Source organism: Vipera ursinii (genome assembly GCF_947247035.1).
Source record: "Vipera ursinii genome assembly, chromosome: 5".
NCBI classification, from domain to species: Eukaryota; Metazoa; Chordata; class Lepidosauria; order Squamata; family Viperidae; genus Vipera; species Vipera ursinii.
The window spans coordinates 69,679,919-69,693,952 of NC_139518.1; the positions used below are offsets into that span (position 1 = coordinate 69,679,919).

A 14,034-nucleotide genomic window follows, 5' to 3' on the forward strand; every position below is an offset into this window, starting at 1 on the left:
ATATTACAATTTCCAGCTGGTATAAGACCAGCATTTGGGATAGACAATCCTCCAATTTATCCCATCCAACACTAATTAAAGAAAGCAACCTGCAAAGGGGAAGGTAGACATTTATAATTAAAACGTTAGTCCAGCTAAATTAGTGCTTGCAAACTAATGCTGTGTGCTGACATGGCTTCAGCTGTGTGATTAGGAGCAGCAGACTATTTGATATAAATGGGCAAATGTCTCCTTAGGTGCCATTCCTAGTACTGCAAAGACAGCATAATGGGAGTGACATTTTTTTATCTAATCCAGTGTTTCTCAACCTTGGCAGCTTTCAGAAGTGTGGAATTCAAATCCATGGTCTTGCCATGCTTCACTCTTGCAAGAGTTGTCTCTTAGTTATAACATCTGTCATAGGCTCCGTCTTTCTGCATGTGCATTCAACAAACAATTAACACAAGCCTAATGCCCAAGCATCATTAAAGCAATCCTGAGGACTAGCACCCTGAAGCAAATATTTGCAACTGCAGTAGCCAGAAAGATAAAGAAAAAAGGATCCCTTTGGCTCCCAGAGGAGTTGCTGGTCTGGCACAGCTCCCATGGCTTTGTACGATTTCTTAAGCATTTCTAAATAATTTCGAGAGATGTGCAAAATGTTCCATTCCAGAGAAAATGTATGTAATGCCATTGACCAGGGTTTCTCAAGCATGGCCGGCTAGGGAATTTTGGGAGTTGAACTTTACACATCTGAAAGTTGTCAAGGTTGAGAAACATCGATCTAACATGTTTCAGTGATGTGATTTCATGTTAGAGCTAATACTTCTCATACCAACCCAAAATACAATTGCAAATTCTAGCATCTGATATCGTAAACCGAATTATGTTGTTTTGAAAATAAAATGAATTCAGAGTCCTGGATCTGTTTCACCCAAGAATCTGAAAATTTCAAAACAGAATTCTCAGAATTGAGAATATCAGGCTGTGAAAATAATTTAAACTAGGCTTTTTTATTACTCAGTTAAAGTGCTGAGAATGATTGTGAAATGGAGAACAAATCTAAAGGAGAAAGTAATAAATGATTTCAATTGTTTACATATAGATTACCGGTACCTACGTTTCATGATAATATAGTAAAATCTTTACTTTTATGATTTAGGACAGTCATTTAAGTCATGGAACTGACCCAAGGAGAGTGACTACCAATTTAATCTTAGGTAGCAACTAAGATGTGTGTGCAGTTAACTCAATTAGAAATAAAATATCCCAAAATTGATGATGTACAGGACTAATGAAATGGAAGATAAAAGGAAAAATGGCCATGACACCAAAAAAGATTTATTCTCCTTTATGACTAATAAACAGTGAAAAGAAAACTACTGGAGAACTGAGAACAAAATGCAGTGCAGTGAAACAATTAAAGATTTTGGTAGAATAATTACCGGTAATAATAGTAAGAACATAAATAATTCTTTTATAAATACGTTTTACATAAGAAACCTACCAGGAATGACAGGGTAATGAAGAAAACTCTTCTGTAGGTAAAGAGATTACAGAGAGGTAAATGAATTATTTGAATCCTCTCCCTGAAGAGAATTTTAAAGAGCTAAGATAAATAGAAAATAAAATAACTGGATCTAGATAATTCTTGCTCAGATTTAACATAATCTAAACTCAGCCTCTCACTTCCAAAGGCCAATACAATGGCAAGAGATCTGGGATATAAAAGATTAATTAGCTTAATTTTGGTAGTAGAAAATTGAAGGAAAGTCTTCCTAAATAAGATTCAAAGATATAGAAAGGCAAGATAGCTGTATTAAAATAAATCTAGTAGGCAAATAAGGTAAGATGTTATATTAGGGCTGAGAAGACCCAAGTTCAAATCCATCCATAGCTATAGAATTTTCTGGAAATCTCAAGCCTAACTAATGTTATAGCATTGCCTTGAGCTCCTGGAGAAAGACAAGATGTAATTTTAACAAATCTAATTTACATTAGACCTCCGTTCATTCCGCCGGGACCTGAAGACCTGGCTCTTCGAGCTCTCTGACCCAGGCTGAGAATTTTAATTTTAATTTTAATTGGGGGCTTTTACTTTTTCAGGGACTGTTGTAATTTTTTTAATCGTTTTTAACTTTTGTATTTCTTGTTTTAATTACCCTGTAAAGCGCCCTGAGTCCTTCGGGAAAGGGCGGTATACAAATCTAATTAAATAAATAAATAAATAAATAAATTTTGGAACATTACAGGGAAAGTTTTGAGAGAGAAAAACAAGATCTGTATCTCCTTAGACCATTGGTGTGGAACCTTGGCAACTTGAGAAGGTATGGACTTTAACTCCCAGAAGTCTACATCTCTTCAAATTGAAAGGTTGAGAAACCCTACCTTAGGCTAATTTTATTATAACATAAACTTTTTGGATCACAGTCCATTTCACTGAATATATGGAATACATCTTGAAGGAAGGATATATTTGTGTAAATACAAAGTTGTTAGAGGAGAATGGAAAAGCAGATTTGGATGAAGGGATAGATGGGGAACTCATAAAATTTGCAGATGACATCAAGCTGGCAGGAATAGCCAACACTCCAGAAGACAGGCTTAAGATACAGAAGGATCTTGAGAGACTCGAACACTGGGCGCTATCTAACAAAATGAAATTCAATGGTGAAAAAAGTAAGGCTCTACATTTAGGCAAGAAAAACTAAATGCACAGGTATAGTATAGGTGGTACCTTGCTCAATAGTAGTAACTGTGAAGGGGATCTCGGAGTCCTAGTGGACAATCACTTAGATATGAGCCAGCAGTGTGCTGCAGCTGCCAAAAAAGCCAACACAGTGCTAGGCTGCATTAACAGAGGGATAGAATCAAGATCACGTGAAGTATTAATACCACTTTACAATGCCTTGGTATGGCCATACTTGGAATACTGCATCCAGTTTTGGTCACCAGGATGTAAAAAAGATGTTGAGACTCTAGAAAAACTACAGAGAAAAGCAACAAAGATGATTAGGGGACTGGAGGCCAAAACATACAAGGAACGGTTGCTGGAATTGGGTATGTTTAGTTTAATGAAGAGAAGGATGAGGGGTGACATGATAGCATTGTTCCAATATCTTAGGGGTTGCCACAAAGAAGAGGGAGTCAAGCTATTCTCTAAAGCAGCTGAGGGCAAGACAAGAAGCAATGGATGGAAACTAACCAAAGAGAAAAACAACCTAGAACTAAGGAGAAATTTCCTGACAGTTAGAACAATTAGCCAGTGGAACAACCTGCCTCCAGAAGCGGTGAATGCTCCAACACTGGAAGTTTTTAAGAAGATACTGGACAGCCATTTGTCTGAAATGGTATAGGGTTTCCTGCCTAAGCAGGGGGTTGAACTAGAAGACCTCCAAGGTCCCTTCCATCATCATCATCATCATCATCATCATCATCATCATCATCAAACTTTTATTCATTAAACACGAAACTCAGTCAACTGAACTCTCAAATTGACTGGCTTTAATGGTTGACACGAGTTGCTGCCAGCATCCTAGGTATCAACCAGGTATCTCCTTAAAATGTAAAATGTTCTGAGTAGAGCAGTTTTTTGTAGCTTTGCTGGAGTTATTGCAGGAAGCAATAATTATTAATATTATTAATAATTTATTATTATTGTTGTTGTTGTTAAAGTCAAAAGACACAATAACTTTAAAGATGGGAAATCTACTTGAATAGTGACCACAGATGAACAATAATAAAAATCTTGTTTTCTGGGAAATAGCCATGTCAGCCTATTGCAGCAAAACCAAGAACCCTATGGCATTTCAGAGACAGATAAATCTATTTTTACTTAAGCATATCATTCGGAGAAACAAGTAAATTTTTGTTGTGGCAGGAAAAGGAAATACAAAGGAAGAATGGAAATGGTAAAATGAAAAGCATAAACATCTGATTTTATATAGATGGTCTTCAATAATCTACAGGTGTAGTTTTAATGAGGAGCCTTCTTCTATGTCAAATCCATGAGAAACAATTTTGAAGCTTTTAATGAATGTCTGCTTAATCATTAAGTGAATTAATTATCTTTGTAATTTCCCAAATAATTCCATCTTATTTAATTGTTAAATTTCTATCCTGTCTTTCCCCTATTCCCCTGATTTTGCAGATGATGTTGAACATTTATGGAGACCGTTTAAAAAGATACAATAAATACACAGGAGCATATTCATCATTCCAGACATTACTTCATGGAACTTCAAGATATACAGGACAGAATACATAATGCCACAGGGAGTGGTAAACTTCAGCCGAAAATGTCTCCTGTGAAGTTACTAGGCTAATGCTCGTGTTAATGAAGAAGCAGTTTCATTTACATTAAGGAACTTGGAGTCATGAACTTCAAGAAACAAAAAGAAATTGGGGAGGAAAGGCACATCAGCTACTCGAGGTCTACAAACATGAGTAATAAAGCAATTGCTGTGGGCCTCAGGCTGTCTTCTTACCTGGTGCACAGAAAAGGATAGATTAAAAAGCAATGCTATGGAAGGTTAACATAAACTGTAAGTGTATTAAATCGCTGGCAGGTGATATATCTAGATAGGCATTTTAAAAAAGATTATTTCCCCACGGCTAGAATTACTTTTTTTTCTAATTCCTATTTCTGAAAACTTTAGTAGAAAGTTCCCTGATGAAAATATGGCTTTGAGGTGTATTTCCTCATTCTTTCTGCCACCTCTCTCAAAAGGTATGTGTGTACCTAAAGTTATGCAGCCAGCTCCTTAAAACATGCACATAATACAGTATATCGGCTTATTTCACAAACGAATTGTAAAAACCAAACCACTGTTGTAATTGTCTAAACATGGAATTTCCTTTATACTAATAATGTTCTAATAAAGCCAAACCAGGAGATTAAGTCCTGTAAAGGATATCAGTCCTCAGAGTTTTGGCTGTTACAATGTTCCCACAGTTACATGATCGTGATTTCTAACAGTCCCTGCTGGCTTTCCATAAGAAAAGTCAGTGGGGAAGCTGGCAGGAAGTCAAAAGCTAATATCACGTGAGGTCCTCACTTAATGATCTATGTGGTCTTCATGTTAAGATGGCAATTGGGACTGCTGTAATTGTTATCACTATGTGTTGTGGTCCTGTGACATTGCACTTTATGATGTTGTTTAGCGATTGAAATTCCAGTCTCAACTGTAGTCATAATCTGAGGATACTGGTATCCTTTCCTTTCAGTTTTCATTTAACCTCTCATATGTAGGCGACAGTATAATTACAGTAGTCCTTGACTTACAACAGTTCATTCAACATTGTTCAAAGTTACAACAGCACTGAAAACAGGGACTTATGACCATTTTTCACATGACTGTGGCAGCATCATGTTCACGTGATCAAAATTCAGACACTTGACAGCTTATTCATCTTTATGATGATTACAGTGTCCAGGGATTAAGTGGTGCTTTTTTGTGACCTTCTGACAAGCAAAGTCAATGGGGAAGCCAGATAAACTTAACAACCGTGTGAGTGACTTAACAAGTGCAGTGATTCACTTAACACTTGTGGCAAGCAAGCTTGTAAATTGGGGCAAAATTCACTTAACAAATATCTCACTTCGCAACAGACATTTTGGGCTCAGTTGTGGTCGTATGTCGAGGACTACCAATTTGAGTTCATTGAGATGTCATTGCCTACAATTCCAGACAGTATAACTAGTGGCCAGGGGTGGTACTTAGGTAATTTTTAGATCTCTCTAAACTGGGGAAAACAAAATTGGCATCCATTTTCCCAGGAAGAAATTGCCCAATTCAGCATATCCTCAAATGAAGTCCTTGAATTCTCAGAGGTATATAATTTTTTTACTTGGATGACCTGCTGACCATCTAGTTAAACATATTTGCTTTCACAATTATAATGTTTAGAAATGGCTTTTTGTCTAGCAAAGAGGGATAAAATGTCTAGACAAAATCAGGCTGAATATTAATTTGAAAATTAGTCATAGATATTTTGATCCATTTATTTTTGTACATATTTCCAGTCTAATAAGCCAAATGAACAGATGGATAAGAGGATGTATAAAACAAAATAAAATTTATATCTGGTGTAATTACGTGGGTGCATTTTTCTCTTTGACAGCAAGGTGCTTTACCCTGAAATAATATAAAGCTGCTCATTTTAGTTTACAGATTCCATTCAGCATCCAATTTTCTGCTTACTATCTATTGTCTACTACAATTAAAATGAACAGATGTGTACATATGATAGAAAGATTATTTTTATAACCACTGCGGTATCAAAATGTTGGCAGAGTTTATTTTAATCATTAATATGGCTGAAGGTTTTAGTAACATGATATACACCAGACATGTCAAACACAAGGCCCGGGGGCCGGATGCGGCCCGTGAAGTGGTTTCATGTGGCCCGCGAAGCCATCCTGGAAACAGTGAGGGAACGGCCCCCACTGCCTTGGCCCTGGCCCAGAGACCCTCCTTCTGCCAGAGACCCTCAGATCTGTCCCACTCCTGCCCGGGCCCCCATAGGCACCCTTGATGCGAACGATGTAGAGCTGGCCACACCCATCCAGTAGGCCATATGCACTCTAGCCACGCCCGCCCAGTAGGCCATGCCCACCCTGGCCATACCCACCCGGCCCCTTGAGGGCAACCGCAATGCTGATGCGGCCCTCAATGAAATTGAGTTTGACACCCCTGATATACACCATTCAATTTGGAATACTTTAAGCACAGAAAGCACTTAAGATGCATTAAAAAAATATTCCAGAACTCAGCATCTTGAAAGCAGTGAAAAGAAGCTTTTTCTTAATCATGTTTTCAAAAGAATAAAAAATGGAGGATCCATTGGAGACAAGTTCTAAATTATTAGCAATGATTGAAGAATTTGGAGAAGTAGCAAGAATGAAAATAAATAGAGAAAAAACTAAAGTTGTGACCTACAACTTGGATGGCACGTCTTTCTATGGCATGGGAAGAACAAAATTCATAAATACTTTCAAAACCACTATATAAGAAATGCATTGCTTTTGACATGGGGAAAGATAAAATTGAGAATTTCCATGAAAATACCAGGACGGATTTCGACTATGGAGGCGTTTGTACACCCACATTTAATTAATTATGGGAAACTTGTAACTTATAAAGATATTTTGAATACTGATGGGAAACTACAAAATAAACAACAATTGGAAGAACAGGGCATAGAGCTATCATGGTGACCACACTTGCAAATGCAAATAAAATATGAGAAAGATGCAAAAATATATGGTTTTTACGAAGATCTGACAGTGTTTAACCATATACTATTGTTATCAGATGACAAATTGATTAAGAAATTGTACAGTTTTCTGCTAAATCTAAAGATGGAAGATGAACAAGTTAAAGCAACAATGATAACTTGGGCAAAATATTCTGGGCACAATGTAAGAAAAATGGCAAAACCTATGGGAAACTATAAAATAACAAGGGAAGCTACTTATAAAGAAAATTTATATAAAATGTTCTATAGATGGCGCTTACCATCTGCAAGACTGGCAAAAGTGTTTAAAAATATGTCTAGCAATTGTTGGAAATGTAGACAAAATCCAGGCATGTATTGCCATCTTTGGTGGACATGCCCTAAAGCAAAGAACTTTTGGTCAAAAATACATACCGTATATACTTGAGTATAAGCCGACTCGAGTATAAGCCGAGACCCCAAATTTCACCCCCAAAAACTGGAAAAAGTTGTTGACTCGAGTATAAGCCGATCCGCCGTTCTGCAAGCCTCTGCCGCCAGCAGAGGCTCGATCCGCCATTTTGCAAGCCTGAATACACAGTCGCCGGGTCTCCGTTCCTCTGTGCCCTGCCTGCCTGCTTCTTTCCACAGCGGAAAGAAGCAGGCAGGCAGGGGGCGGAGGAACGGAGACCCGGCGACGTTTGGGGAGGTTTGGGCGCCTCTCCAAATATCCCCAAATGTCGCCGGGTCTCCGTTCCTCTGTGCCCTGCCTGCCTGCTTCTTTCCACAGCGGAAAGAAGCAGGCAGGCAGGGGGCGGAGGAACGGAGACCCGGCGACGTTTGGGGAGGTTTGGGCGCCTCTCCAAATATCCCCAAACGTCGCCGGGTCTCTGTTCCTCTGTGCCCTGCCTGCCTGCTTCTTTCCACAGCGGAAAGAAGCAGGCAGGCAGGGGGCGGAGGAACGGAGACCCGGCGACGTTTGGGGAGGTTTGGGCGCCTCTCCAAATATCCCCAAACGTCGCCGGGTCTCCGTTCCTCTGTGCCCTGCCTGCCTGCTTCTTTCCACAGCGGAAAGAAGCAGGCAGGCAGGGGGCGGAGGAACGGAGACCCGGCGACGTTTGGGGAGGTTTGGGCGCCTCTCCAAATATCCCCAAACGTCGCCGGGTCTCCGTTCCTCTGTGCCCTGCCTGCCTGCTTCTTTCCACAGCGGAAAGAAGCAGGCAGGCAGGGGGCGGAGGAACGGAGACCCGGCGACGTTTGGGGAGGTTTGGGCGCCTCTCCAAATATCCCCAAACGTCGCCGGGTCTCCGTTCCTCTGTGCCCTGCCTGCCTGCTTCTTTCCACAGCGGAAAGAAGCAGGCAGGCAGGGGGCGGAGGAACGGAGACCCGGCGACGTTTGGGGAGGTTTGGGCGCCTCTCCAAATATCCCCAAACGTCGCCGGGTCTCTGTTCCTCTGTGCCCTGCCTGCCTGCTTCTTTCCACAGCGGAAAGAAGCAGGCAGGCAGGGGGCGGAGGAACGGAGACCCGGCGACGTTTGGGGAGGTTTGGGCGCCTCTCCAAATATCCCCAAACGTCGCCGGGTCTCCGTTCCTCTGTGCCCTGCCTGCCTGCTTCTTTCCACAGCGGAAAGAAGCAGGCAGGCAGGGGGCGGAGGAACGGAGACCCGGCGACGTTTGGGGAGGTTTGGGCGCCTCTCCAAATATCCCCAAACGTCGCCGGGTCTCCGTTCCTCTGTGCCCTGCCTGCCTGCTTCTTTCCACAGCGGAAAGAAGCAGGCAGGCAGGGGGCGGAGGAACGGAGACCCGGCGACGTTTGGGGAGGTTTGGGCGCCTCTCCAAATATCCCCAAACGTCGCCGGGTCTCCGTTCCTCTGTGCCCTGCCTGCCTGCTTCTTTCCACAGCGGAAAGAAGCAGGCAGGCAGGGGGCGGAGGAACGGAGACCCGGCGACGTTTGGGGAGGTTTGGGCGCCTCTCCAAATATCCCCAAACGTCGCCGGGTCTCCGTTCCTCTGTGCCCTGCCTGCCTGCTTCTTTCCACAGCGGAAAGAAGCAGGCAGGCAGGGGGCGGAGGAACGGAGACCCGGCGACGTTTGGGGAGGTTTGGGCGCCTCTCCAAATATCCCCAAACGTCGCCGGGTCTCCGTTCCTCTGTGCCCTGCCTGCCTGCTTCTTTCCACAGCGGAAAGAAGCAGGCAGGCAGGGCACAGAGGAACGGAGACCCGGCGACGTTTGGGGATATTTGGAGAGGCGCCCAAACCTCCCCAAACGTCGCCGGGTCTCCGTTCCTCCGCCCCCTGCCTGCCTGCTTCTTTCCGCTGTGAAAAGAAGCAGGCAGGCAGGGCACAGAGGAACGGAGACCCGGCGACGTTTGGGGATATTTGGAGAGGCGCCCAAACCTCCCCAAACGTCGCCGGGTCTCCGTTCCTCCGAGCCCTGCCTGCCTGCTTCTTTCCGCTGTGGAAAGAAGCAGGCAGGCAGGGCGCAGAGGAACGGAGACCCGGCTTCGTTTGGGGAGGTTTGGGGAGGTGCGCGCGCACCTCCCCAAACCTCCCCAAACTTCGGCAGGTCTCCGGACGGCGGTGGCTTGGGAGAGGTGAGCGCGATCCTGGAAGCTCCAAAGCCTCGGCCGCGCACAAGTCCTTGGTAAGTTTTTTTTGTTGACTGGAGTATAAGCCGAAGTGGAATTTTTCAGCCCAAAAAGTGGGCTGAAAAATTCGGCTTATACTCAAGTATATACGGTATGTGGCTAGAGAAGATGACAGGAACACATGTAGACTATAAAACCGGAACTATTTCTTTTAGGTATAATTTCAGAAAACTATGATAAAGAATGTGTATACTTAATATTACAGTATTAACAGCAGCGAGAATTACATTTGCTCAATATTGGAAAAACGAAGAAATACATTGAAAATGAAAAGGAAACAAGATTCACAATACTTTCAAACATGGCAAAACTTTTACAAATGGTTAGAAAAATGGAAAAAATGGTAGGAATGGAAGCTGTATTACTATTAATGTTAAATATGTAAACCCAGACAATACGTTGCTTACTAAATACTAAAGATTGTTATTGTAAAAAACTTATAATTATTATATTTAATTTTATTAAACTTCAGAAACATTTTAAAAAATTGTATGCACTATATCTTATAATTATTTGCAGACTTGACTATAGGTCATCCTTGACTTATGACCAGAATTGAACTTGGCAATTCTGGTCATAAGTCATGCTGATAGTAAAATGGACCGCTCATGTGACCAACCTGATTTTATGACCTTTTTTATGGTGGTGGCTAAGTGAACCCACTGTTTGCTATGAGGCATTTTTGCTGGAAATCAGAAGTAAATGCAGGTTTGCAGCAAAAACAACCCTAATTTGTGGTCATGTGACTGCAGAATGCAGCAAATAGCTGTAAAAATGCGGGCCAGTTGCTGAACATCTGAAATGCAGCCATGTGACTGCAGGGAAGAGTCCTGTTGTCACAACTTCAGGCCCAGGTTATGCGTAGCTATGCTTGCAGATGTTCTGTTACTGTTACCACCAGTGCTTTTTTTGTAAAAGAAAAAGGTGCTGGAACTCACACATGTCATACAACCTGCCTTGCCTACCCTACAAGGTTCCATCCAAAAAAGGTGCCGGAACTCCGTTCTGAGCGTTCTATGAGAAAAAAAGCCCTGGTTACCACAGAAAATGGGTTTGTTATAACTTCAAATGGTTGCTAAGTGAATAGCTGTAAGTTGAGGACTATCTGTATAGTAGCCTGTTCTGGCAAATTGAGATGACAGATACTACCATAGTTCAGCAAAACTAATCATAATGATGATGATGATGATGTGACTTCAAAGATAGAGGGGAAAATAGTATTGGTTCTCAGTTACTTTAGTTTTCAACACGATTCCTACAATCCAGATTTCTTTAAGCCCAAAGATGAAGCCACCATAATACTGTTGTCTTGACCCATCTTTATTACTTGGTGATTGATGAGACACCTCACTTCTTTCTCTAATGAGATCCATGGACTATTGGCAAACCTTTACATTTATGCTCCATGAAATTGCTTGGAATAACATTTCTTCCTTAAACTAGACTTGATGTTTCCACAGAGATTTTGCCTATTAGATTTTTTTCTCTGAAGAGAACTCTTGTCTATCAGTCAACTGTCAGCTTTAACTGACTAAGATTAAGTAGTCGCTGGGCGGCTGATACATACCACTTAGAGTGCAACCGAATGGACAAGAGGGTACAGGGGGCTTTAAAAATAACATCCAAATATTTTTGATACAGTACCATTACCCATAAATCATCCAAATATTTTTGATACAGTACCATTACCCATAAATCTCTCTACTGGAGGAAAATAAGAAGGAAAGACTATGAGTTTTGTGTTGAGTTGCTTTAAGTAGCATATGGCCCAATCCATCATTAGACTATTTAATTATTTTTTAAAGTGTGCAAACAGTGAAAACACTGTGAATCATATCTATAGCTTATATTGTACACGGTGTTATGAAAATGAGATGCATGATATTGAGGAAATAGTTTTTAACACATTTTTATTGCCTTGGTTCATATATTGTGCAGCAACAGTGTAGTTCTTCGACTTAGATCTGTTTTAGTTTAATGTGTAAATTAGGCCAACATGATTTCTTGAACAGATCACAATTAAAACCTAGTAACAATAGAAGAGAATATACAGTATACAGGCCCTGAGTTGAATTGCAGACTCTTTGGAGCTCTCTGAGCTTGGTTGTTTCTCTGCAGACATTTTATTACCAGACTAGGTGTCATCACAGTGATGATGATTTATTTATTTATTTATTTAATGTCTGTCATATCATACATGGACTAGCAATATAAATTAACTTTAACTAGATTAGTAGAACCCAATAAAATATAGATGTCAAAAGATCTATGTTCAAATGTTAATGTCTAGGTCATCTTACCACTGAAGTGCAGCATGTTTTATGTTAAAAAAATCAGATACTGGACCAGTATATGGTCCTAAGCTTATAGTTGGTCACAATGTGATCTACAGCAGGGGTCCCCAACCTGTGGGCCATGGCCCTCTAGTGGACTGTGAGGGGATTGCAACCAGCCCACTGAAACTGCCAGTGAGCGTGTGCATCCTCACTTGCATGAGCAGTGGGTGAGTGTGTGGACTCCATTTGTGTGAGCGGCAGGCATGCATGCAGGCAGGCCGCTCGCACAAATGGAGCTGCGTGTATGGTCACGTGCTTGCCGGCTGCTCGCGCAGAACCATCCCCTTTCCCCCACACTGGTCCACAAAGTCAGAAACATTAGGGAACTCTGATCTACAATTTGATGTAGGATCCTGAAGTCACACTGAGGTCACACTGCCCCATTTATATAGAGCAGGGGTGTCAAACTCAATTTCATTGAGGGCCGCATCAGCATTGCGGTTGCCCTCAAGGGGCCGGGTGGGTATGGCCAGGGTGGGCATGGCCTACTGGGTGGGCGTGGCCAGCTCTACATCGTTCGCATCAAGGGTGCCTATGGGAGCCTGGGCAGGAGTGGGACAGATCTGAGGGTCTCTGGCAAAAGGAGGGTCTCTGGGCCAGGCCCAAGACAGTGGGGGCCGTTTGTTGTGACTCAGGGCCAGCCTGTGGGTCCGACAGCCGGCTCCGATGTATCGGATGACTCAGATGAGGGGGAGGAGGGAGACGAACCGGCTGATGATGGTTTGGAGGCTTTGCAGAGCCCTCAGCCGGGGACCTCTTCTCAGCTGTGTGAGCCCGATAGTGCGGAGGATGATGACCCACAGCTGGCCCTGTTCAAGGACGCCCGACGCAGGAGGCAGTCGAGCAGGAACAAACAAAGAAAGGCTGTGGGACTCCTCGGGAGGAGGCACAGGGAGACCACGCCCTGAGCTCTCAATAAAAGGAGTGTTTGGGGAGGGGCTGGTTGCTGAAAGCAACTCTTCCGCTTGAGGAGTCAAGCTCTAGTGTTTTTGTTTCTTGTTATGTTAATTGTGTATTAAATCTTGGCAGACGCCTTTTAGCCTTGGACGCTCTCCAGTCTCTTCTATCTGAATAGGGGTTTGCCTTACTACAAGGCCAGAAGAGGGCTGGTTCAGAACACCGTTCCCTCACTGTTTCCAGGATGGCTTCGCGGGCCACATGAAACCACTTCGCGGGCCGGATCCGGGCCCAGGGCCTTGTGTTTGACATGTCTGATATAGAGAGTCCTGGCAGATGCTTTGTGAGCTGCGAATCCTATTCATGGTAATGGATGATAACAAATGTATACAAGCAAACAACTAAGTTCAGAGAGCACCAAGAATTCCGCAAAATGTGGTATGGGTTAGAATATTAATTTTAAATTTAAGCATTTTATAATTTTTGTTTTTGAATGCCATTAAAAACTATGGTCATATTCATATGCCCTTTAAATGTGAGACATCAAATGCTTAATTTCTCAGAATATTCATGTTAAATGCAAAACTGGTTCTGAGAGAAATGAAGTATGATGTCAAGCTTTCAAACTAATGCTAAAAAGCAGTTCCTCTAATGTGGCACATTTCACGTGTGTTGATCTACAAGTTCTATCTAAAACCTACATGATCAATGCCTGGGGATGATATGAATTGGAATCCAACATATTTGGAAGGTGCTACACTAGAAAAACATATGCTAAGGAAAAAAAATCATCCTGTAATTATTTACATAAGAATTTATAGACATTGTAGGAAGAGAACAAATTCTATTAAAAGGCATAGGCTTTTATGAATTGCAACCCCTTTCATTAGCTGCTTAAAGAAAATGTAATCAGTCTAACTACTTTAGTCACTGCATGAAGCTCATGAAAGTGTAGG

At 42.1% G+C, this 14,034-nt stretch overlaps 1 protein-coding gene across 3 annotated transcripts in view; it reads right to left on the reverse strand.

Moving 5' to 3' along the window:
- HS3ST1 (heparan sulfate-glucosamine 3-sulfotransferase 1) overlaps positions 1 to 14,034 on the reverse strand; it is a 90,224-nt gene that overhangs the window by 18,180 nt on the left and 58,010 nt on the right. The window contains exon 1 of one of the 3 annotated variants that reach the window (XM_083365089.1): positions 12,813 to 13,076. The exons of the other annotated variants lie outside the window; for them this stretch is intronic. The gene's annotated coding sequence lies outside the window, so the exon portion shown is untranslated. Of the gene's footprint in view, positions 1 to 12,812; positions 13,077 to 14,034 lie in introns of those variants that run through there. 3 annotated transcript variants of the gene reach the window in all.